Source organism: Sciurus vulgaris (assembly GCF_902686455.1).
Source record: "Sciurus vulgaris genome assembly, contig: HiC_scaffold_570_arrow_ctg1, whole genome shotgun sequence".
NCBI classification, from domain to species: Eukaryota; Metazoa; Chordata; class Mammalia; order Rodentia; family Sciuridae; genus Sciurus; species Sciurus vulgaris.
This window is the reverse complement of record NW_027632454.1, coordinates 28,008-54,425: the sequence shown is the minus strand read 5'-3', so window position 1 is coordinate 54,425 and position 26,418 is coordinate 28,008.

Genomic DNA, 26,418 nt, shown 5'->3' with positions numbered 1-26,418 from the left:
ATTAACAAAGAGGAGAGAAAAAACTCAAATTACTAAAATTTTGAATGAACAAGAAATATCACTACAGATATGAGTGAAATACAAAACATAATTAGAAGTAATTTTGAAAATCTATACTCAAAAGAAAAAATAGAAAATCTCAAAGACATCAACAGGTTTCTAGAGACATATGAATTACCTAAACTGAACCAGGAGGACATACCCAATTTAAATAGATCAATTTCAAGTAATGAAATAGAAGAGGTCATCAAAAGGCTAGCAACAAAGAAAAATCCAGGACCAGATGGGTTCTCATCCAAGTTCTACAAAACCTTTAAAGAATAGCTCATTCCAATACTTCTCAAAGTATTTCATGAAATAGAAGAAAAGGGAACCCTCCCAAACAAATTCTATGAAGCCAATATCACCCCTATTCCTAAACCAGACAGAGATACATCCAGGAAAGGACATTTTAAACCAATATCCCCAATGAACATTGATGCAAAATTTCTCAACAAAATTTTAGAAAATTGCAAACAAAAATATATTAAAAAGATAGTTTACCACGATCATGTGGGTTTTATCCCAGGGATGGAAGTTTGATTCAACATTCAGAAATCAATAAATGTAATTCACCAAATCAATAAACTTAAAGTCAAGAATCACATGATTATTTTGATAGATATAGAAAAAGCATTTGATAAAATACAGCATCCCTTCATGCTCAAAACACTGGAAAATATAGGGATAGTGGGAACATTCCTTAACATTGTAAAGGCCATCTTTGCTAAGTCCATGGCCAATATTATTTTAAATGCTGAAAAACTGAAAGCATTCCCCCTAAAAACTGGAACAAGGCAGGGATACACTCTGTCACCACTTCTATTGAATATTGTCCTCGAAACTAGCCAGAGCAATTATACAGACCAAGCAAATTAAAGGATTACGAATAGGAAAAGAAGACTCAAACTATCTCTATTTGCTGATGACATGATTGTATATTTAGAGGAATGAGGAAATTCCACCAGAAAACTTTTAGAACTCATAAGTGAATTCAGTAATGTAGGAGAATATAAGATCAATGCTCATAAATCCAATGTATTTTTATACATAAGTGATGAATCTTCAGAAAGAGAAATTAGGAAAACTACCCCATTCACAATAGCTTCAAAAAAATAAAATACATGCCAAGCAATCTCAAAAAAGAGGTGAAAGACCTCTGCAATGAGAACTACACAACACTAAAATAGGAAAATAAAGAAAACCTTAGAAATGGAAAGATCTCCCATGTTCTTGGATAGACTTAGAACTAATATTGTCAAAATGGCCGTACTACCAAAAGTGCTATACAGATTCAATGCAATTCCAATTAAAATCCCAATGACAGAACTTGCAGAAATAGAGTAAGCAATCATGAAATTCATCTGGAAGAATAAGAAACCGAGAATAATTAAAGCAATCCTTAGCAGGAAGAATGAAACAGGGGATATCACAATACCAGATCTTCAACTATACTACAAAGTGATAGTAACAAAAACAGCATGGTGCAGGCACCAAAATAGACAAGTAGATCAATGGAACAGAATAGAGGACATGGACACAAACACAAAGAAATACAATTTTCTCATACTAGACAAATGTGCCAAAAATATGCAATGGAGAAAAGATAGCCTCTTCAACAAATGGTGCTGGGAAAACTGGAAATCCATATGCAAAAGAATAAAAATAAACCCCTATCTCTCACACTGCACAAAAATCAACTCAAAATGGATCAAGAACCTGGAAATCAGACCAGAGACCCTGCATCTTATAGAAGAAAAAGTAGGTCCAAATCTTCAACATGTTGACTTAGGATCAGACTTTGTTAATGGGACTCCCATAGCACAAGAAATAAAAGCATGAGTCAATAACTGGGATAGATTCAAACTAAAAAGCTTTCTCTCAGAAAAGGAAACTATCAGCAATGCAAAGAGAGAACCTACAGAGTGGGAGAAAATCTTTGCTACTCATACTTCAGAGAGAGCACTAAATTCCAGAATATATAATGAACTCAAAAAACTCTACACCAAGAATATAATTAATCCAATGAACAAATGGGCTAAGGATATGAACAGACACTTCAGAGAAGATCTACAATCAATCAGCAAATATATGAAAAAATGTTCAACATCTCTAGTAATAAGAGAAATTCAAATCAAAACTACACTATGATTCCATCTCACCCCAATTAGAATGGTGATTATCAAGAATACTAGCAACAATAGGTGTTGGAGAGGATGTGGTGGAAAAGGTACACTCATACATTGCTGATGTGCCTGAAAATTAGTGTTGCCGCTCTGGAAAGCAGTGTGGATATTCCTTAGAAAACTTGGAATGGATCCACCATTTGACCCAGCTATCCCACTCCTCGGCCTATACCCAAAGGACTTCAAATCAGCATACTACTGAGATGCAGCCACAACAATGTTCATAGTTGCTCAATTCACAATAACCAGATTGTGAAACTAGCCTACATGCCCTTCAATTAGTTAATGGATAAAGAAACCATGATATATATATATATAATATATATGTATATATATATGTATATATATATTATATATATATATATATCAATGGACTATTGACAATGGACTATTACTCAGCCATAAAGAATAATAAAATTTTGGCAGTTGAGGGAAATGGATGAAATTGGAGAATATCATGATATGTAAGATAAGCCAATGTCAAAAAACAAAGGAAGAATGATCTCACTAATAAATGGATGATGACACATGTAGGGGGGATGGGAGGGGGTAAAGAATGGAGGAAAGAGGGACTATACAGAGGAATAAGAGGGGTGGGTGGAGTGGGGGAAAGAGAAAAGGATAACAGAATGAATCAAAAACAATTACCTTAGGTAAATGTATGATTACACAAATGGTATGCCTCTACTTCATGCACAAACAGAGAAACAAGATGTATCCCATTTGTTTACATTAAAAATTAATTAAAAAAAAGAAAAGAAAACCAGTATTTCCTCAGCTCCATTCTCTGGTTCCTGCCTGGCTTACAGTAACTTTGGACAGTGGAATTTCTGGAGAGCTACACAGAGCTAACATTGCACTTTGCAGCTGTGAAAAAGTTACATAGATGTCCTAGTCTCTGTATATTTCCTGAAAACAAAGAATAATGCTTACATAGTCTTTAAACTGATAAGAAGGCATTTATAAATAAAGATTGCTGATGTAACTCTTTAGATCTTCATTTCCATCAGAGAACAGAGCACCATCTGATCTCAGTTTAATCTTCAAAATCTGTGTTTATATATCTTTATTTTCTAAAGTTCCTTTGCCCCTCACTGAGCTTGAGAATTTGGTCATGCTAATCATAGCAAAAGAGGAAAAATTAGCTTCAGAATTAGAATATTTTTTCTAAGATTTGTAAAGAGTCCCGCCTTATGTGAGATAAGGCTCTGCCTCACCGTGCTGGATGTTAGAATGGCTCCAAAGTAAGCCAGACTTTAAATCATTTAAATTTGTGTTCAAAGTTTTATGATTGTTGTAAGGATTACTGTGATCTCAAACAGGGGATATAATGAATAGCTCAGCCAAAGTTCAAGCTATTGCACAAACTGAATGTTTTACTGTTGGTGATTCCATTTTGTATTTTCCTTGTACACTCTATAACTTATGCCTGATTAATTTTTTGCAAAAGTAATGCTTCAAGAGCAACTTGAAGCAGTAAGGCATCGCCCATAGGACAGATATTGTAAACCCCATTTAGATAAAAGGGGTGAATAACTGTAAAGTCACAGACATTGAAATTAAAGTCCAGTACTCTTGCTTTATGACTGGTGAGTCTTACTTGCTGGATGTTTAAGATCAAATTTAGAAATTGAGATCAAATACAGAGGCCATTCTTGGACCAGTATTTGGCTCTTGCCCTGAAAGTCAGCCTGAGTCCAGGGAACAAGAGAACTTCTCTAAGGAGCTTTGCAACTCTGGGCCACACAACCTCCCAAACAGGGAGATTTATGATACCACTGGAGGATAAAAAGCCAATCAGTGCTCCTGTTACAGAGGAGGGTCATTGCAAAAGGGAGACATCCCTGATGCTTCCAAGGGAAGCACTAATGGAGCTAAGAAGCTGCTCTTACATTCTCTAAAAATGATCCCTGTGGGAACTCAGCAGACTCTTAACAGACAGGAACAGATCAATTTGACCAGCTTGGTCTTAAAAACCTAGCAAAACACTTAAAACAGAAACACAGCCCTTCTTGGGCATTTAAAAGAAACAATAGTTAAATGTGAATTAAGATGTACACTTGGGTTAACCCCCATAGAATAAATAAAGACTGGAAGCTACAAGAGATAGATTCTTAGGCAGAAGTACCTGCTAACTATCAAGATAAATTGCCAGAATCAGGAGTTTTAAGTCAGTTTAAGACCTACACAGATGCTCCTAAGTTACATAGGTAGGCTTAATCTATGCTTGCTAGTATGATTATCTAGCCTTAAGTCACAGAAATATAGAGATATCTACTAACACAGGTTATACCAAAAAGAGGACTTGTTTATGCAGTCACTGCCAACCAAAAGCTAGAACAGCAGCTCCATAAGGTAAGAGAAGCATCTGCTGCCCCCCTGACATCCCTGCAAAGATGAATAACATTTATTGCTCAAGTTTCCTTGCAGAACTGCCAGGCACTAGATCTGACAGCAGACAAAGGTGGAACATGCCTCTTCCTAAGAGAATAATGTTTCCACTAGACCAATAAAACTGGTCTAGTGGAAAGAAACATCAAAACTCTCAGACATCTAAATGAAAGGCTGAAGCAAGAAAAAACAAATGACCCTTGGCCAGGATGGCTGAATTCCACTTTTGTCACCTGGCTGACCCCTACCCTTACTCCCCTACTTGTGATAGGATTTCTGCTAATGATTGCTCCCTGTATTCTCAGGTTTGCCCAGAACCGCATGAGTCAGGTTGCCAGAGTGACATACAATCTGATGCTCCTACACTCTTATAGCCAACTCCCTGCCGCTGTAGAACCCAAACCTTTCTTTCCCCATGACACCCCCTAATATGTGGTAGTAGCCAGATGGACTCTGGTGTCCTATATCACCAAACAGGTAGAGATGTTAGGTCTGAATTTGGGCAACTATATGACACAAAGCAGAGCAAATGAGGCAAAGGGTAGAGTGCCACATGGTGGCCAATCAAACTGGCAAGAAAAGTCCACTGACCCTTACCTCCTCCTGTCACTCAGCAGGACCCCTGCCTTTTCTGGTGTATAAAGACCCTGGGAAGCTGGGCCACATGCAGTTTTCTCTGGCTCCCTACCCTGACCTCTAACCCAGGGGGCTGGAAATATTGCATGAGAGCCAAATTTCAATAAAACTTGCTTTGGCTGCTTCCTGTCCTATTTTATTTGGCTGCTAACTGTGCCCCCACGCTTACAAAAAACATTTTTAAAAAATCTTATGGAATGACATCAACAAAATTTCACCATTCAAGAAGCATAAGTGATGTACTGCAAAGGGCACAGGGGAATTTTTTGGCATTATGGAACTGTTATATATCTTGGTTATGGGGATGGTTACACAACTGTCAGTCCTTTTCAGGACTCAGAAATTCACAATAAAAGAATGAATTTTACTTTAAATATTAGCTTAGTGAAAAAAATTAAAAAGTATTAATCATGTTATGTGAAGAATATAATGACTACTCTGTGTTTCCAATTTGGGATCTTAAAAATAATAAACTGCTGGGCACAGTAATATCTGTGCATGCCTGTGATTCCAGCAACTTGTGCAACTAGTTGACAGTTGTAAACAGACTGGAGTGCCAAGAGTTTCCTTTCTGAATGGGTACCAGGAGAGAATTAGCGATTTCCATTCTTATGCAAATTACAACCTACAATGTCCTAATGGAACCTGGCTTTTTCTCTGTGTACCTTACTTTCCCTCCCTGCTAACTGGAGCCACAGCCTTGCACAATGCAAATTTCCCTTTTCAAAAAAGTGGTAGAGCCCTGGAGTGGCTCCAGATTCTCAAAGTGGCTTAAAGGAGGAATAACACATGTACCTGTTTTATCTAGTCTACAGTGTTAATGAAATGGATATTTTGTGGGATTTTCCATCCCTCCTTGACCACCGCCCTACTACTTTCCTATGCCCACCCACAGCCTCGTGTGTTCAAGGATTTTTGGAAGATAGATGTTGATATTTCTTCCTTAGCTATGTGAATTTATGAGTTCATATTTTCTTTGTTTAATTTTTGTGTATTTTTTTTAATTCCCTCAGACTTCTTCCCCCCCCCCCGCCCCGGGTCTCTAATGCTTCCACCTTATCATGGTTTTATGTACTTCTTTCAAAAACTATTTCATTTCATTGTCATTCAGCCATTCAATATTCAGCTCAAAATTGTGCCCATCTTTAAAAAAAAGTCTAATTTTCATTATGAGTTTTCTTTTACTCATGTTATTTTATGTTATTATATTTGGGGGTGGATGTGCACTATGGGCACTCAAAGACTGAGCTACATCCACATTTTTTTAAAAATGTTGGGTTTGTAGGTTTTCCAGGTTACCCAGGCTGGCCTTGAACTTGGGATCCTCTGGCCTCAGCCTCTGGAGAGAATGGGATGAGAGGTGTGTTCCACCATACGTGGATCATGTGTTAGTTTAAAATATACTTCATCTCCAAATGTTTGACAATATTTGTAATGTACAAAACTGCTCCCCCTGCCATTTCCAGTGCAGTCATTATCCCTGCCTCCCAACCACTTATCAATCTGTGAATATCCTAGCTAGCTATTGGTTCATCAGTCAGCTTGCAAGTATCCTTCTCCCTTATTGTTCCCGTTAGCCCGGTGGAATTCAACTGCTTTTTGGTAGTTACTCCGTCATCTATTCTCTCTTGCTTTCTCTCCCGCTGACTCACTTTTTTCTTCTTGCTTTCCACTCTCTCTAACACAAGCCCTTTCTCTTTTCTTTCTCTTGTCCTCTCATTTTCTTTCTTACCCTTCAGGGAGACACTCTGTTTGCTTAATAAACTCCCTTATGTGATTTTCCATGTCTGGTGTGGTTTCCGTGGGATTAATTAAAATATTGATTGTGTTTTAATTATTGATTTGTAACTTTCTTTCGTTCTGTTTTCTTTTTTTAGTGCCAGGGATGGAACCCAGTGGTGCTTAATCACTCATTCCCAAACCTAGCCCTTTTTACTTGATTTTATTCTCTTATTATAATTATCATTAATAATTTGGACCCAGTGCCTTGTTCAGTTACTATGGTTCTCACTAAATTTCTGAAGCTGGCTTTGAACTTGGGAACCTCTTGTTTGCCCCAACCTCCCAAGACAGGCAGACACCACTGTGCCTGAACTCTAGCTACTTTCATGGTGTTCAGAGAAGAGATGTGACATGATTTCCTATTTTCAACATTGTTGAGGTTTGCTTTAAGTTTTCTTTTATGGTTAAGTTTGATAAACATTTCATATTTGTTCACAAAGAATGCGTATTATTTTGTTTGTTTGTTTTTCTGCAGGGGATTCTGGTGATTGAACCTAGGGCCTTGTGCTTCACAGGCAAGCACTTCATGCACTGAGCTATATCCCCAGACCTATAATGCATATTTTGTAGTAATGGTGTGCAGTGTTGTGAGAATGTCCATTAGGTGAAGGTTTTTCACCTTGTAGTTCCTCTGCCCTCTGTTTTTGCTACATTTTTTTTTTGGCCTATTTCATGAGCTGTAAGAAAAGAGAGTTTTATCTCTTTATCATAATTGATTCATCCCTTTTTCATTTCTTAAAATCATTCTTATTTGCAGATGGACCCAATAACTTTATTTTGTTTATTTACTTTTATGTGGTGCTGGGGAAGGAATCCAGTGCCCCACATGCACATGAGCTTGGTAAATGCCCTACCACTGAGCCACAAACCCAGTCCAAGTGCATCAATAAGTCATCTTGGTCTCACTAAGCTATGGTATGATTGATTGTCCCCTCGGTTTTGTGTCTGTGTCTGGGAGTTAGCTCCAGAGAAGTCCTCATGATTCCATGGGGACATTTTCCATTTGCTGCTTAGGATGTGTTTCTGTCTCTATTTTCCTGTCTGTCCAACTGCCTGTCTGTCTCTTTCTCTCTTTACTCCCTCCCTCCCTCCCTGTTTCTCTTACTTGTAATCCTGGAAGCCTAGGATGACTAGATTACCTGGGGGACTTAAACAAGATGCCTCAGTCTTCAAGGGGAAGGAGAGAGGTTGGGTACTTTTGGGGCTGACAAACCTTGCATTGCAAGCTTTTACATGAACACTGACTACTATGTGCAGAACTGAGCAAGGTCACAAAGTTTTGAGTTATACAGAAACATAAAAATGAAGGCAGACATAACAAGCTTTCTCATGATTTCAGTAACCCAGAGTGAATGGTGTTTAGGTCTAGATAAACAGCCACTGTTTTTGTTTTTGTTATTTTAAGCAAAGACAGCCTCTTTTTGGTCCCTGTTACAATTTCTTATTACCAAGGACCTAAATGTATTTGTGTCTGTTACCAAATGTAAAATGATTTGACTTATGGTGGTTCAAGAAAATGGTTATTTCTTAGGAAGGAAATAAACAATAAATGACAAAAGTAGATAAAACCCACCAAACAGGCACAAAAATAGACACGGACTGATTCTAAGAGACTCAGTCTAAAAATTTTGTCTAGAAAGGAGAACACAAATCCCAAAAAAAGGAAAATCCAACTTCAGAGCAAATTCCACGAATTTTTACATGTTTATCTCCAGAGCCTAAGGAAGTTACTGCAGGAAGTGGATCTGGATTCCAAATAAAGGTGTTTCAAATCAGAAGCCTTGGAGATCCCTAAGCTCTTCTTATTGAGAGGATTTTTAAATGAGCTCCACTATCTGCCTTTTAAATGGGGCTAAAGAGGTCATTTCTTTAATAGTCATCAGAGAGAGGGAGAGAGCTGTGGAAGATGGAGGGGGTGCTGTAAACAGATTCAAACTCAAAAAAGTAGAAATTATTCTACTTAAGACAGGAGAACTGGGGGTGGCGGTTGTTGTGATTCAGTGGCAGAATGACCTAAAATCTAGTGCAGCCAAATACAAAGCAAAAATGGATGAAAACAGCAAGAAAGAAAAGACAAACAATGGAGAGAGGTAAAGGGCAATGGAGAGATCCAATGAGAGCCAGTGTAGAAAGAGAGTGCAGTACAGTCTGGTGCTACTTTATTTTTTATTCTCTCTCTCTCTCTCTCTCTCCCTCTCTATCCTTTTCTCTCCCTCTCTCTTTCTCTGCCATCTATCTAATTTTTTTTCATTAATTTAAATCATTGTGGAGTGTCACGCAGATAGATTCTGCATACTGTGGTCTTCCTTTATTAGTCAAGTTGCTCAAGAATTTGGCCTAAACCATGCCACTTTTTCTATGGACATGAGATACCTTTCACCAGATTATTGGGGTATGTTTCTTTTACTGCTTTTCACCCTGACCTCCTCCTCCTTCTCCTCCTCCTCCTTCTCCTTCCCCTCCTTTTCTTTTTCTTCTTCCCCTCCAGGGGAATTTAGGGTTGTTTTTCAGTTTAAGAAGAGCTGTATGCTCCCTTTGGTTCCAGAGACCCTGCTCATGACCATCACAAATATCCTTGCAATACAATATTACCCATGTTTGCCTCCACAGGCTTCCAGAGGAAGAAGCAGAAATGCAAGGCCATGGTACATTCAAGATGTCTCATGTTCTCAGTCAGTCTGAAAACACTGGTCACCAGGCTCAGGCTTAGCACAATGTGTATCCCAGAGGACAGAAAGAGATCTAGGAGAAAAATATCTCAAATGTCACAAAATCTAAACCCTCAGTCATAAGTGTAATCACAAAGTGACTGGAGGCAGACCTTGATGGATTCAGAGAAGCCTTTTTTCCTTCACAGACTCACATGCTATTGGGATCCATTTTCCCAAAGGGAAAAAAAGAATGGATCCTGTTAGAGAGGGAATTTTGGTTTTTATAGGGTACAAAGATGTAATCCTTGAAAGCCATATACCTGTAACAGTTTTGACCATGATGAGCCAGTTGTACAGGTTAAATCCTTAAGTTAGGAGGGTTGTGGTTGTAAAAGTTTGAAACTCCTTGTGCTTATTCTGGGATATATTGTTTCCCAGAATTTCAATATGTGCTGTGCCTCCATTTAGGGCTAATCTGCAATGGAGGATGGTCTAAATTTAGGGTCCATTTTTATTAGGTAAGTGTGCACTGGAAGAAGTTGAATGTATGGCCAATTTTTCTTTCTTCACCCTGATCAACACTGTCCCTCCATTTTTCTTGGGGAGTTGTGTTTTAGGAATATTCTTTTCCATAAGCCTTCAATGAGGAAGAACAAAAAGGGGAATCTTGGGTTGACAAAAAGTCACACAAAAGACAGACAAACTGGGTGTTGTTGGGGCACCTGGAATTACAATTTCTCTATTTGGGACACCACTGAGCACTGAGCAGGGAGGATCACAAGTTCAAGGCCAGCCTGGAGGATAAATTGAGACACTGTCCCAAAAGAAAATAAGCCCTGCATGGTGGTTCATGGGTGTTATCTCAGAAGCTTGGCAGGCTGAGACCAGAAAGAGGATTGCAAGTTCAGAGTCACCGTCAGCCATTTAGTGAGGACTTGCCTGAGAATAAAAAGGAAAAGTGGCTTGGGTTATGGCTCAATGGTTAAGCACTCCTGGGTTCAATCACCCTTGTAGCAATAATGGAATGAATAAATAAACATGTGGATGCAGCTCAGGATTAGATCACCCCCAAGTTCCATCCCAGTACTGAAAAAAAAAGTTTGTTTATGTATGTAAGTATATGTGTTTATATATTAAATACTATATATACATATGTATGTATGTTTATTTGTGTGTATGTGTGTATATATATTATTTTTTTCTTTTATATATTTACATTTATATGAGAGAAAAGGCACTCATTCACTCAGAATATACCAAAGTCCCTGGTAATTAAAGGCCAAAGTTCACCTTTGCTGCAGATACCTAAGCAAGCTACTCTTCTCTTCTACCAGCCCATCTAAATTAGAGGGCCAAAAACACATACCAACCCCTGTCATCTTTCCCCCAGCTACTGCCTGGGGGTGGGCGCCAGTGGCTTTGGTTACTGTAGAGAGCCTTAGGCCAATTACACATCCTCCTGGTGGCAGACCTATTCAAATGCCTGCCCTATCAACATTTGATGGTAGTCACAGTGCCTCCCATGGTGAAAATGGGTGACAGGCAATAAATCTGAGTGAGGAGAAACAGGGAGTGAGAAGGAGAGAGCACCTGGGCCCAAATATACCATGAACCCCCAGTTGTACTGCTGTCCTGCAGCCACAAAGGGTCCCTTTCTCTCCCCAGGGGCCCTTCATCTTAGTCTCCTCTAAAACCACAGGCCCTGGGGAAGTCTATGGGGGAGGTATTGTAATAATAAAAATATGTCTCAATCTGTAGCATTTGGTACACTTGGTGGGTCTGTGTTCGGGAAAGGCTCTGCCTCATCACTGGTGACCCTCACGAACGTCCCCTGGTACAAGGACACATCACAATTCTGTGGTGAGATTTCTTCCTATCATCACTTAGGACCTCAAAGAAGCCTGTGGTAATCCTGCTGTCAGGGTCAAAAGACTCGGTACAACATGTTTGTGTGGAGTTTTAGCAGTGCCAGGCACTAAATGGTGTGCACCTCTGTCAGGTAAGCTTTGGAGAAGGGGAGGGGAGAAGGGAGACCCAGGGTTCCTGGACTGAGTATGAGAAAACATGTTTTAGAGACCCTCCCTGAGGTCCCTATGTACAAGATGGGGCAAAGAGGTCCCTGGTTCCAGCAGGGACTTAATGGGAAAATGAGGCTTTGCTACCAATTCTCCACAGTCACTTTTTGCCCCACCCCTTATACCTCAGACAGCAGCATCAAATCAGACATTTCTAAACTTAGGGATAGCAGAGTCACAAAGAGAACTGGAATCAGGCTCTTCAGACCTCTAACAGTCAGTAGAGGCAGAAGTCATTAGGTCAAATGAAAGATTACACAGTGGGACAGCCACTTCTGAGGGCACCACAATCTCTCTCAATGCCTTGTTTCTGCCCCTCCCCCTAGACCATTATGACATCACAAACTGTATTGGAGTCAGGGAGAGAGACTGGGCAGGGCACCACACACTGTTGGACACTGTTCCCAGACCAACATAGAGGGAGGACACTGGGGAGCAGAAGAGGCAGGAAAAATTCCATGAGAACACAGATCAGCACCAAGGTCACATCAAATAAAGAGGCAATTGGAGAAGAGTGAGTGCTACATTCACGTGAATACTAAGGATATAAACTATCCTGTGAGTCAGTCTCCATGCCAGAAGTACTAAGTCTTCTGTGCTCTGTGGTTAAGCATTTCTCCCCTAGAATTTCTTAGTCTTCTCTGGATGCTGTGTTTAACCTCCTCTCACACACCATTGGTCAGGGTCTTCTCTGTCCTCTGGAAGAGTTCCCCTCTCCCACCAGTGCTCAGTACCCTCTGGGCATTATGAGTGGACACCCTTCGTATACCAGTGCCCACTCTCCAATGAACCATAGGAATATAATTCCCTTAGTAAACTCTCTGGGTGAAACCCTTTTCTGCTAATGTCAGTACATCATCTTTGACCTTACCTGCATACACAGGCCAAAACAACTGTGGAAACTTTAAAGATGTAGATACTTCCTCTTTGGAACAACCTCAATATGACTTTGCTGCTGCCATACAAAGAGGCTCCTCATCAATGCTTGAAAATTCAAGACAATTTCAATGGATCTCAATTCCCACAGGATTAAGAATGTTGTCCACCATTTTCACACATTTGTTTAAGTAGCTGAGATCTTATGAGTGATGTATCATGATCCATATTTCTGCCATCTCTCTGAGCATTGGATGGAAAGCATATAGTTAATTAGTTTTAGGATCTTTTCTGATATATCATTGGATGCTCTCTTTTGACAAGAGGAAAACCTTCCTAGGACATTTGAGTGAGGCACAATGAACACCTTCAAGTGAGAATGTGAAATGTGACTAAAGACAATTTTCCATCATCAAGGAGGACATTTTTAGACCTCTTTAATACCACCATTTCCACCATCCATCAGCATACCGAGATATCGGACCAAGGGACACTGTCAAAAAGGATCCAAAAGTTCTGACACTTTCAGGAAAGATACTTTTTCCTTAAAAATATCTGACTCCTCTGAATCCTGCTGTCAAAGACACCTCATCTAAATTGTTTCAGTCTTCTCTGGGCTTTTCCATAAAACTCTTCTCAACCACCATTGTTAAAGGTTTTCTGAGTACTCTGGTAGAGCCCCCCTTTCCTACCATGCTCAGTCTTCTTTGTTTTAGTCACTAATTTTACCTAATCTGTCCTTACTTAGTCTCTTCTCAACGCTGTGTGTGAGCACAAGTCACCTAATAGTGCTAATTCTGGTACTTTTTTCTCTGCCTTCCATTACTATTCACTGCTCATTTTCTATTGGATCTTTTGGGTGAGCACCCCTCACCTAAGAGTGTTCAGTATTCACACTGTCCTGTTCTGGGTTTTCCAAGGCAATATTTGTTCAGACTCTTCTGAATCCTGTGGATGAGCATACCTCTCCTAACAGGGCTCAGTCTTCTCTGGATTCTGTCCTTAATTAATATTCATACACCATTGCTCAGTGTCATCTGTGTCCTGTGGGTGAGTTCCCCATTCCCAACAGTGCTCAGTCCCCTCTGGGTATTGTGGATATACAACCTTCACCCACCTGTGTTCATTCTCCAATGAGTCCTAGGCAACCTGGTTTCCTTAGTAAAATCTCTGGGTGAGCCCCTTTTGTCTAATGTCAGTATACTATCTCTGGCCTTATCTGTTTATACAAGCAAATGTCACTGTGGAACCTTTCAGATTTGTGGATACTTCCTCTTTGCAACAACCTCCATAGACCTTTGGTGCCTCCATGCAGAAAGACTCCTGGCCAAAGCTTGAAAACACAAGACAATTTTCATGGATGGTAATTCCAGCAACACTGAGGAGCTTGTTCCATGACTCAGAGTCCACCAACTCGATAAATTTTCTCCAGGAACTGAGCACTTATGAGTGATATAACAAGTTCAGGATTTCTAAAATCCCTCTGAGTAGTAAATGGAAAGCATATATTTAAGTAGTTTCAGAATCATCTCTGATGTGTCACTAGCTATCAACTTTTGACAGTACAGGAAACCTCCTAGTAAATCTCTCAGGCACAATGCACACATTCAAGGGAGTATAAAATGTGACCAAGAACAACTTCCCATCATCATGAGGGACTTCCAAAGACATTTGAAATAGGATCATTTTCACCATACCTCAGCTCAGAGATACTGATCTGGCCTGAGGGATACTCTCAAAACTGTTCTAAAAACTCTGAAACCTATAGGTGAGATCTCCTCACCCAAAAGACCTCCATCTCTTCGGGATCTTAGAGTCAAGCACCCCACATCTATATTGACTATATCCTCTCTTGGTACTGCCCTAAATTACCCCTCATCCACTATTGTGCTGGATACTCAAAGCACCCCTCACTGATTCATGCTCTGATTCTAAAACTCTTCTTAATAGTCTCTCTTCAACATGGCTCAGCTTTCTTTGTTTAAGCAGCTACATTTGCCTAACCTGTATTTACTAAGTTTCCTTTGGGTTCTGTGGGTGAGCCCCCCTCACCTAACAGTGATCAGTCTCCTCCATTTTCTTTGTCTGAGTTTCCTAACCATTCCATGCTTTTTCATTTCTAGGTTCTATTGGTGAGCACACCTCACTTTACAGTGCTCACTCTTCCTCTGTCATGTTTCAGGTTCTCCAATGCAATCCTTCTCAAACTCTTCTGGGTCCTGTGTGTGAGCACTGTGTGTGTTCAGCATTCTCTAGGCCCTGTCCTTAATGTCTCTTTACACACCAGTGCTCAGGGTCATCTGAATTCTATGGTAAGCGCCACACTCACATACACGTGCTCAGTTTTCCCTGATTATTTTGGAGTGCCCCTTATCTTCCAGTACTCTGCATCCTCTGTTTCCTCTGGGTGATCTTCCCTCATTCGGCAGTGCTCAGTATATTCTGGGACCTCTGGGTGAATGCTCCTCACCTAGCAGTGCTCAGTATTCTCTGTGCCATGTGCTAAGTTCACATAACCAACTTTATTGCAGTCTCATCTCCTTCCTGACTATGATCAAATGTAGTTGAACATTGCTCAGCCTTCTCTTGGTCCTGCCAAAATCTGGCCTCATTCAACATTGCATAGAGTACTCTGATTCCTGTGTGTGAGTGCCCATCACCCATTAGTGCTCTGATTCCACTGGATCCTCTTGGTTTTAGGTTCACCAAGGTAAGCCTTGCCCACACTCCTGAGTCAATTGAGTGAGTGCTCCTCACCTGACATTGCTCAGTCTTCTCTGGGTATTATCTTTAATCTCCCATCACAAACCATTGTTCAGTGTCATCTGAATTCTGTGGTGAAAACACCTTTCACACAGATGTTAATTTTTTTCTGAATATTGTGTTGGAGTGCCCCTTACCCTAAAGTACTCTGTCTCCTCTGTGTCCTCTGAATGAGCACCCCCATCCAGTGGTGCCCAGTATATTCAGGGACCTTACGGTGAGCACCACCTACTTAGCAATTCTCATCACCTCTGTGATATATGCTAATTCTCAATAGCCTAACTTTACTCAACCTCCTCTGGCTCCTGTTTGTGAACATAAAGAGCCTAATATTGCTCAAACTTTTCTGGTTTCTGTCTTAATTTCACCTGCCCCACAATTACTCATGATCTTTTGAATCCTGTGGGTGAGTGACCCTCTCCCAACATTGCCCACTATTATGTGTGTCCTGTACTTAATCTCCATTCCCATACCATTAGTCAGGGTCCTCTGAGTCATGTGGATGAGCACCACTTTCCCACCAGTGCTCAGTCCCCTGTGGGTATTATTGGAGGATAGAGTTGCGGCAATAGTGTTCTGTCTCCACTGAGCCCTCAGCAACTTGTTTCTTTGAGTGACATATCTGGGAGGGTCCCATTCCTTCTAATGCACCATTTCAGACTTTATCTGTGTGTCAAGGCCAACACTTCTGTGAAATTTTACAGAAATGTGTATACTTCCTGTTCCAAAAACCTCAACAGGTCCTTTGTGCTGCCATGCAGACAGGCTCCTCTCCAATGCCTGAAAACCCAAGACAATTTTTAAGGGTGTCAATGCCCCCAGCACTGGGGAACTAATTCTGCCATTCATCATTGACAATTTCTTCATCTTTTTTTAACTGAGGTCTTATGAGGGTGATGTAGTTCAGACAGGATTTCTGACATTTTTCTGAAGAGTGGAAGAAAATATATTTAAAAATTTTCAGAATCTTCTCTGATATGTCACTAGTTGCTCACTTTTGACAAGAGAGTAAACATTGTAGGAAAGTTGAGTGAGGCAAATGTCACCCTCTATATTGCAGTATGATATGTGTCCATGGACAATTTCCCATCAACATGGAGGACTTCTCCAGACCTTTGATATTGCTGCATTGTCAAACCACCTCTAAACTACCTGAGACCATGGCCTGAGGGACTCTCTTGATAATGTTCTAAAGGCTGTGAGTAATCTTGTTGAGCACACCTCTTCCAAAAGAAGTCTGTTTCTTCTGACTTCTGTGGTAAACAAAACCTCACTTAACATTGTTCATGCTTCTCTGGGTCCTGCCCTATGTTCCCCTCACCCATAATTGCTGAGGGTGTTCTGGATTCTGTGGGTAGTGTCCTTCACCCACAGTGCTTCAATGCCACTGGGTTTTCTAGTTGATTGCACCTATCCTACAGTGGTTAAGTCTTCTTTGATTAAGATGCTAAATTCACTTAATCTGTCCTTAATCAGTCTCATTTTGGTCCCGAGGGTGAGGGTCCCTCACTTAATAGTGCTCAGTCTTCTCTGTTACTTTATTCTAAGTTCCCTAAACATTCCTTTTTCATTCTTCTCTGGGTCACTTGTGCGAGCACCCTCAACTAATACTGCTCAATCTTTTTTCCATCTTGTTGTATCTTCCCTAAGGTAATTCTTGCTTAGACTGTGGATGAGCACCTTTCACCTGAGAGTGCTTATTGTTCTTGGGGTCTGTGCTTAATCTCCTTCACACAACATTGCTGAGTGTCATCTGAGTCCTGTGATGAGTGCCCCTCCACACAGGTGCACATTTTCACCTGAATATTGTTATGGAGTGCTACTTACCCTCCAGTAAACTGTCCCCTCTACGTCATCTCAGTGATTGCACCTCATCCACTAGTGCTCAGTATTCTGGACCTCTGAGTTAGCACCCCTCACCCAGCATTCCTCATTCTCCTCTGGACAATGGACTCAGTTACCCTAACTATTTTTTCTCAGCCTTATCTGGCTCCTGTGTGTGAGAACATGTAGCCTAATAGTGCTCAACCTTCTCTGGTTTCTCTCTTAAACACACATTCTCCAACATTGCTCTGGGACTTCTGAGTCCTGTGGTGAGCATCCCTTGCACACAGTTGCTCATTTCCCTGAACACTCTTGCCCAGCACCTCCTACTTCTGTTCTCTGTCTTCTCTTCACGACTTCATTAGCACTCCCTAGAACACCTGTACTCAGGATCCTCTGGGTCCTCTTCATTTGTGCCACTCACCCACAAGTGCTCAGTTTCCTCTGGGTCTGTGAGTGAGTGCCCTCACCTAGCAGAGCCCAGGATCCTCCCTGTCCTATGCACAACCCAGTTGTTCTTCATTACAGTTTTTCCTCAGTCACCTTCTGGTGTGTACCACACTCTCTCTAATATTACTTCTTTTTATTAATTTTTTTTTTATTTTATTGTGAACAAATGGGATACATGTTGTTTCTCTGTTTGTACATGGCGTGAAGGCATACCATTTGTGTAATCATAAATTTACATAGAGTAATGTTGTTTGATTCATTCTGTTATTTTTCCCTTCCCCCCACCCCTCCCACCCCTTTTTTCCTCCTATACAGTGCTTCCTTCCTCCATACTTGCCCCCCTCCCTAACCCTAACTCTAACCCTAACACTAACCCTTCCCTCCCCCCATTATGTGTCATCATCCACTTATTAGCGATATCATTCGTCCTTTGGCTTTTTGAGATTGGCTTATCTCACTTAGCATGGTATTCTCCAATTTCATCCATTTGCCTGAAAATGCCATAATTTTATCATTCTTTATGGCTGAGTAATATTCCATTGCATATATATACCAGAGTTTCTTTATCCACTCATCAATTGAAGGGCATCTAGGTTGGTTCCACAGTCTGGCTATTGTGAATTGAGCAGCTATGAACATTGATGTGGCTGTATCTCTGTAGTATGCTGAGTTTAGGTCCTTTGGGTATAGGCCAAGGAGTGGGATAGCTGGGTCAAATGGTGGGTTCATTCCAAGTTTTCTAAGGAATGTCCACACTGCTTTCCAGAGTGGCTGCACTAACTTGCAGCCCCACCAGCAATGCATGAGTGTACTTTTCTCCCCACATCCTCGCCAACACCTGCTGTTGCTCGTATTCTTGATAATCACCATTCTAATTGGGGTCACATGGAATCTTAGGGTGCTTTTGATTTGCATTTCTCTTATTACTAGAGATGTTGAACATTTTTCCATATGTTTGTCGATTGCTTGTAGATCTTCTTCTGTGAAGTGTCTATTCATTTCCTTAGCCCATTTGTTGACTGGATTATTTGAATTCTTGGAGTAGAGTTTTTTGAGTTCTTTATAGATTCTGGAGATTAGCACTCTATCTGAAGTATGATTGGCAAAGATATTCTCCCACTCTGTAAGTTCTTTCTTCGCATTGCTGATAGTTTCCTTTGCTGAGAGAAAGCTTTTTAGTTTGAATCTATCCCAGTTATTGATTCTTGCTTTTATTTCTTGTGCTATGGGAGTCCTGTTAAGGAAGTCTGGTCCTAAGCCGACAAGTTGAAGATCTGGACCTACTTTTTCTTCTATAATCTGCAGGGTCTCTGGTCTGATTCCAAGGTCCTTAATCCGTTTTGAGTTTAGTTTTGTGCATGGTGAGAGATATGGGTTTAGTTTCATTCTGTTGCATATGGATTTCCAATTCTCCCAGCACCATTTGATGAAGAGGCTATCTTTTCTTCATTTCATATATTTGGCCCCTTTGTCTAGTATGAGAAAATTGTATTTATTTGGGTTTATGTCCATGTCCTCTATTCTATACCATTGATCTGCCTTTCTATTTTGGTACCAATACCATGCCATTTTTGTAACTATTGCTTTGTAGTAGGGTTGAAGATCTGGTAATATTACTTCTTTATGAAAATATTGTTAGGGACTTCTTCTTGGTCCCTGGGAACCCTTGATCTTTGTGGTTTAGTGAGTCTTTCCTGTCTTGCCTTTCCCTGGTGGAGCTGGTTGGGGGATTGATTCTGGGCTCTTGTTTGAAATTCTGTGCTGCTTTCTTCACGTGTGGGGCAGAAGTCCTTCTGAACCCCTGGTGAACTGTATGGCCCAATTTGTGGTGGTTCATGGAGACAATGGACCCCCAGGCTGTCCTGTCACTTAGTAGATATATCTGAGTCTGCTGACAGGCTTTCTGCAGGGTGTCTTTACTAGCTCTGCAAGGTCTGGCTGTGCTGAGGTTCAGAAGGCCTGAAGCAGAGATTTCCTACACCCACACCTGAGCCTCCCTCTGCATAGGCCTTATTCCCAGAGCCCTCCCTGGCAAAAGCTTGAAGAAGGGTCTCTGTTCTCCCCTCAGCACCTCTTGTGGTCCTTCAAGGGCTCTGATTCAAGCTGATGAGAGTCAATATCCTCCTTATGACCTACCTCCTCATTTTCCTGGACTCTTTCCCAGAGTGGTCAGCTGCTTCCACAGAAAGTGCTGGACATTGAGTTTGTGTTCTCCTTTCCCATGTTTAGTTCCAGTGTTTTGGGGTCATTCCCATGTTGTACTCTGTACCCAGTGAGAGAAGCAGCACCAAGGAGAGCTACAGAAGCCCAGGCCAAACATGTGTGTTGGATAAAGTTGTGATTTGACTGGATGGAGGCCTTTCTTAGGTTCTGAGCCTCTCCCTGTGCAGCCATGCCCCTTAGCCCTACTGGAACTTCAGAGGCCCCCAGGTTCCCTCACCTTCACCTACCTGGGTTTGAGTAGATGTCAGTCACCAGGCTCTCTGAGAACAGTTCTGAGCTCATTATTAACTCCCCTGGTGCAGAGGATTTATGACCTGGGCTTTGATAATTATCTTAAGACACCTTCTCTCCATGGTGGATTCCAAAGATCAAGTGCTGATCACCACCTGTTTTCAGTTTGCTGCACTTCTGAGTCTATAGTTCTCTGATGGTGGCCATGGCACACCAGGGACAAGGTTTGGCTCATAGGAAGTGTTCACTGTTCTTTATTCACGGAGACTTGCCCTGAACCATCACTGACTGATAGGTCAGTACAATTCTGTCAAGAATGGTGGTGGATATTGTCATTTATAAATAACATAAAACAAATAAAAAAAAAACATTTGTTGCATTCTGCTCCTTTTTGAAGTAAAATAGTCTCTTTCTTGTGGAATAGCTCCTAGATTGGAATGCAGGAAGCAAATTATAAATACAATTTTCCGCAATATTAACTTTTTCTCAATTACTCTATTAAATGGAGTTAATGCAACAAAGAATACACCAGGCCACAGCAGGCAGTGGCTGACAATTTCTCTGTTTTAGATGCCACATATGACCTGGATTTGGCATGGCCAGGAAGGGAACTGAATACAACAGTGTCATGTTTTTCTGTGAATGCGATTCAGGTGAATCCTGATTATGGATGATAGCTAAACTGGGTGAATGTGGATGTGACTCAGGTGAGTCCTGAGCAGAGCAGGGTGATAGCAAGACTGGGTGTGTGTGAACATGACTCTGGATAGTACTTAGCAGAGATGATAGCAAGACTGTGTGCAGTAATCCTCAGGTTGGTGGTATGAGAACAGAAGCCCAGAGAAGCTTCACTCATTTCCAACCTCTGAAACTTGGAGTCCACTGAATTGTCCAAGAGCTCAGCCCTGTTCATGGCCAGCACTGGCTTCTGTAAACAGTTTACCAGGCAAACAATACATCTAGGAATGTGCAGCAGAAAGGAGTTGGTTTGGTGCAAGACTCCCTTCGTCAATATCCCAGCTGTGGAGCCTTCTCCAGCTAATGCATTTCCTGCTCCCCTCCAAGTTTCAGTGTGCTCCCCAGCCTCCTCCTACCCTCTTTCCACTCATACTATTTTTCCCCTGTGACCTCCCTGGTGCTTCCTTCTTGAGAAACCCAAATCCTGTGCAAAGCTGGGCTTTGCCTGTGTTCATCTCCTTTGGACCTGAAGTCAGAGCTTTAGAATATCACAGTTTTTTCCATTCAGAGAAATCTACAGGGACTTCAGGATAAAGAGAAATTACTGAATACAGAGAGGGAAGGCACAGGTATCCATCCTTGTGAGGCCTGAGGACCAGCCCCTGGCAACATAAATTCAAGCAGGGCCAGAAGTTTAGATGGCACCCTCCTCATGGGCAAAGGCCTTTCTTAAAATCAAAATACCAAATTCCAATGAGGAGCAGATGAAAAGGATGATTCCAAACATACAACCTGTCCCAGGAGCCAGTGGGAAGAACTTGGAACACATTGGAAATTGGAGAAGCACATTCCCCTGCCCCCAGCTCACCATCCTGTGGTCACTGATACAGACAGAGCAATCAGATGAAGCTCTGCCACTGGACCACATCTAGAAATTGTGAAATTCTTGAAAGGGGAGGAGGTGGTGTTCAGGCATAAGACAAAATGTGTCCATGAGCAGTGCAGTACAACATGATGTGGAAATAGTTTTTCAGACCAGGGTGGAAGTGCTCCAATAGTGAAGAGTGAAAATGAAGCAGCAGAGAAACTGGATGCAGTGAAATGTCACAGTTCGACTGCAGAGATCAACTTGGGAGCTGGAGCAGGTACTGTGGGATGGACACTGCCAAGGCATCCATGACTCTGTACATGTGTGGTTCTGCAGTTTGACCATGGATTTGTGTGTATTTGTGCACAGGTAAATGGTAGTGGAAGACTTTGGCATTCCTAAGCTAGGTCTTTGGGGAACATTTGTTTGTATGCTGCATGATAGACAGTAGTCACTCACAAAGGGTTCTGCTCTGTCTGCTTGCCTCTTCCTGGAGAGCTCTACATTGCTTTCTTCCAGTCTCTGTAGCACTCTCTCAGCAGCCCTGGAGGTTCTTCTGAAGAGTCCAATCCCTCATCCCTGCCCAGGCCAGGACTGTGTGCCAACTCCAAAGGGGCACAGCCACCAAGCTTGCACCATCACCCATGAGGCTAGACTCGGTCCTCTCTGAGCTGTAGGACTGAACATCTCCCAACGACAAACCTTGCCAGTGGGACTCAGCCTCCTTTTGTGTGTTCTGAATTCCCCAGGGGGAGCCAAGCTCTGGAAGTTGGATGAAGAAGAAGAGAAGGTGGATAAGCAGCACATGGGGGTGTGGGGCAGGAATTTTGCAGGGACAGGGGCATCCATGTGAGCTTCCATGTGAGGGTGTGAAGGAAGGAGGGACTCCCATATCCAACCTTCTGGGGGTCCAGGAGGGCAGGGATTTAATTGCTGTGGCCACTTGTTATGCCCTGAGTACTGTAGGATGCTCTACAAACCTGTGGTCATGTAACATCTCCCTCAAGTCTGTAAGGGAACATTGATCACCTCAAATGGCAGAGGAATCTGAGGGGGTTGATATCCCTTGGTCAGTGGTACCCAAGCAACAAGGTGCAGACCAGGTACCAGAACCCAGGTGTGTCTGTAAGGAGGTCACAATCTACCTGGTATAGGCAGAACCCTCCAGGGGAGGATACAGACATGAGTCGTTTTATGAGGGTTCATGATTTGTCCTATGGCTTGCAAGGCTTCTCTGCCTGAGTGTTCCAGTGAGATGACAGGCATGGTCTGCCAAATCATTGTCCCAGAAGAAGGGCAATGTGTTGGTGGGCACAGAGATTTGGAAGTTCCTAGCATTAGCTCCAGTTAAGCTTGTATATACAGAGGAGAGGAGGCCAAAGGCCAGAGGTCAGTTTTAGATCTCATCCAGGACTGAACCCAGCCTCGACAAGTTGAGTAAAACACCTGAATAAAAACCAGGGCAACCCCCTCTAGAATCAACCAGCAGAGCTCAAGTGACAGATGTGTGAGGGGCAGGGCCAGGTGTGTGAGGCAGGGTGAGGCTGGTGCTTCTGGGGACTCACCTCCTTAACTGGAGGGCCAGCATCATTCTGGGCCCTGATGCTGGCTCTTGGCATATCCATCTATAGATGTTTAAGAATAAGCATGCATTTTTTTATTTGAGGTACTGTGTGTTGATTCCAGGATTTCTCTGCCATTTTTTTTTTTAATTTAAAAATAGGGTATAACTAAGTGGTCCAGGCAGCCCTCAAAAATGGGATCCTGGATCCTCAGACTCCTGATAGCTGGCATTACTGACATGGCCACTGCACAATGCTCTGTGGATGTTGAAACCCAATTACCACACTCAGACAAAGACTCACGCACACTGCAGGGTGAGGTCCAAGGTCTCTTGTGTAGTGCCCTTCTGGCAGGTTCTGGATCTTCTGAGTCTTTGAAGGACAGTGTACACTGGGGCATTTTTTGTCTTTGACTGGGAATGTGGCTACAGATTTTGCTCCTGCTCAAGTCTGAGACAGTTTGTCCAGTACATTGGTGAAACGGACAGAATTATGGGGATCATAACTAGAGAAAAAAATGGTCTGACCCTGGTGGATTGAGCAATGACAGTGACTTGAGGTACTTCTGCCCTGGCAGGGAGGAAAGGATTGTAGTAAAAGTTCAATGGAAATATATGCCTCCCTCCAGATGCAAAGAAGTGTGGACTCTTGGTAAACCCAGAAGGTAGGAGTATCTGGACATCCCTGTAAATGGCCTGACTGAGCACTGCCAAGTCAGTGAGTCAAGTCCTTGTCCATGCTGGTTACAGGTAGAGTTGAACATCTGTCATATGCCTTTCTAATTAGCATTGGCAGTGGAATGTGTGAGGCATTGTTGCTTTCATTGGCCTCCATCTTGCTTCTTGCAAGCCACAGAGATGTCCCATATCTCAGGGTGCTTGTATTGGGTGGGGTGCATGCAGGACATCATTTTCTCCTGTCTCAACTTCTCCTCCTTATCCATGGTTTTCATGGCAATGGTTGTTGTTTTGTATTAGAATAAAGAAAGAATTTAATTCTTTCTTTGGAATACTTTCCAATGACTCTCGGTGTGAAGTAGTAGCCAGGTTTACCTGGTCACTATGCCGATGCCTCATTGACTTCACAGTTGGGCCACCTGGGAGCCTGATGCCATTACAGAGAGAATTCCAACTAGAACTGCAGGAGTCACATGAATGAAGAAATGGATGAGGAAGAGAAGATGTGGGAGCTCTCACTTCCACCTTCAGAGAAAGTGTCTTGTTTAGAGACTGCTCAGGTATATGTACCCCAGGGTGGATGAGGAAAGGTTGGGGCTCAGATGGCAAATCCATGAATGCAGACAGGTTGGGGAGGATGGCGAGTGAGACAGTACATATATCTGAGAAATTGCTGTGAGTCCAACGTTCTCACAGATATAACAGGGACATTCATGCTGGACACCCACAGAGCTATGGGAGAATGGCAGCCCCATGAAATGAAAGGGGGTCCTGGGCACTTGGACAGGACAGAGACTGCAGCCAGGTTACCTGGAGCCTGTGATGTGTAAAAGGGCAGGTGCTGACCAGGTTCACTCTCCACTGAAAGCCCACCTGCTGCACCACTGCACCCAACCCAGGCATGTGCTTCAGGATTCCAGGTTATGATAAGTTGAATAATCACTTTGTCTGAGCCTGTTTTGGTGCTTACTTTGTCTAAAAGCATCTTTTCCACTGACTCCTACAGTTGTCACTTCCTCTTTGAGAAGGGACCCATTCAGACTATGGGAGCTTACATGTCCATCCAGGCAAAATGGACCCAGACTATTTGGTGGACAATCAGCAATGTCTTCAAAAACAGTTGCTCAGGAGGGAGAAATTTTGATAGTGAGGCTATCCAGGTTCTGACACGACCAAACCAGGTGCTATCCAGACTTCTAAGCAGGTTCGCCAGACATTCACTATGGAATCCTCTAGGCAGCTCTGCTGCTGGCTCTTCACAGTCACAAACTCTGTGTGCCCTATAGGGGATCACCACAACAACCCCACTTAAAGGACCAGATGATAGGGAACCCCACAACCCTCAAGACTGCAGGATGGACTAGAGGAAGTTGGTGACAAGGTTCAATTAAAATGAAAGAATTTCAAAGAAACTCCAAATTGCTTTTTTGTCCATGCCTGACATTTGCTTCCAAGGTCCCAGCTCCCTGCTGGCGACCATCCTATTCCCAGGAGGAAAGCTTGGAATGACTACAGACTGGCCCAGGAAGAAAGGCAGTGCTGGGGGCACTGATGTGTTCCTTACATGTCCCTGTGTTCTCCTGGCTCGATCCTTTGTATGGTAGTGCTGCTGTTGATGGTTTTGGCAGGGCAGTTTCTTCCTCACTTTGGTCAAATTGTGATTAAATTTATTTTTCTCTGATTTCTGATCTTAGCAAGGCCCTATTTCTGTCAGTAAAGACACCAGATTCCTTGACCCAAGGAAGACAAAAGTCCTCCTCAGTTCTTGCTTCTCTGTGGGGACTCCAATGGGTCCCCAACCTGTTGACCCTCAACTTCACACTGAGAAACTTCTCATGTCCAGTGCACAGCCAGTAGTCATCAGCAGCCTAGGACTGGGGTGTCCCACTTGTCAGTGTCTCCTCAGTTTCCTCCTGGGTTCCACACCCTACTTCTCCCTGTGCCAGGCTCCACAGCAATTCCTGCTAATGATCTGGAGCCCCAATGTCCCAGCCCACAGCAAGCTTCTCCTGGACTTCAGGGTAGGTTGCTGGGCACAGTCAGGTCTGGAGAGAGAGTCTGGAGGGAAGGGACTGTGCACCAGGATGCCCACCCCATGGTTAGTCTCCCTTCCTCAGTTCTGCATTGTGGGAGTCTACATATGGAGCTCAGACAAGGATAGAAATGGAAGGACTTGGGGCAGAGTCCTTGGGTGGGAATTCCATGGACCTGGCCAACAGATGGACAGTTTGTGTGGGTGAGGGGTTAATGGACTCCACAACTCTAATTGGGAGGGATGCTAAATCATGGGGCATGGCTCATTTCCTGTGAGCACCCTGGTGTGTCTGGGCTGAGGGGCATCACCTTGGCCCTCAGTTTATCATTCAAGGCCACTTTCAGGTATGATTCATTAAAGCCAGGCAGGGATCCACAGGGGAGCTGAGCCCCTTCTCCAGATTTCAAGGCTCCCTCAGCGTTTCCCACAGCAGAGAAACCTGATCTGCAATCAAACACACAGGACACATGT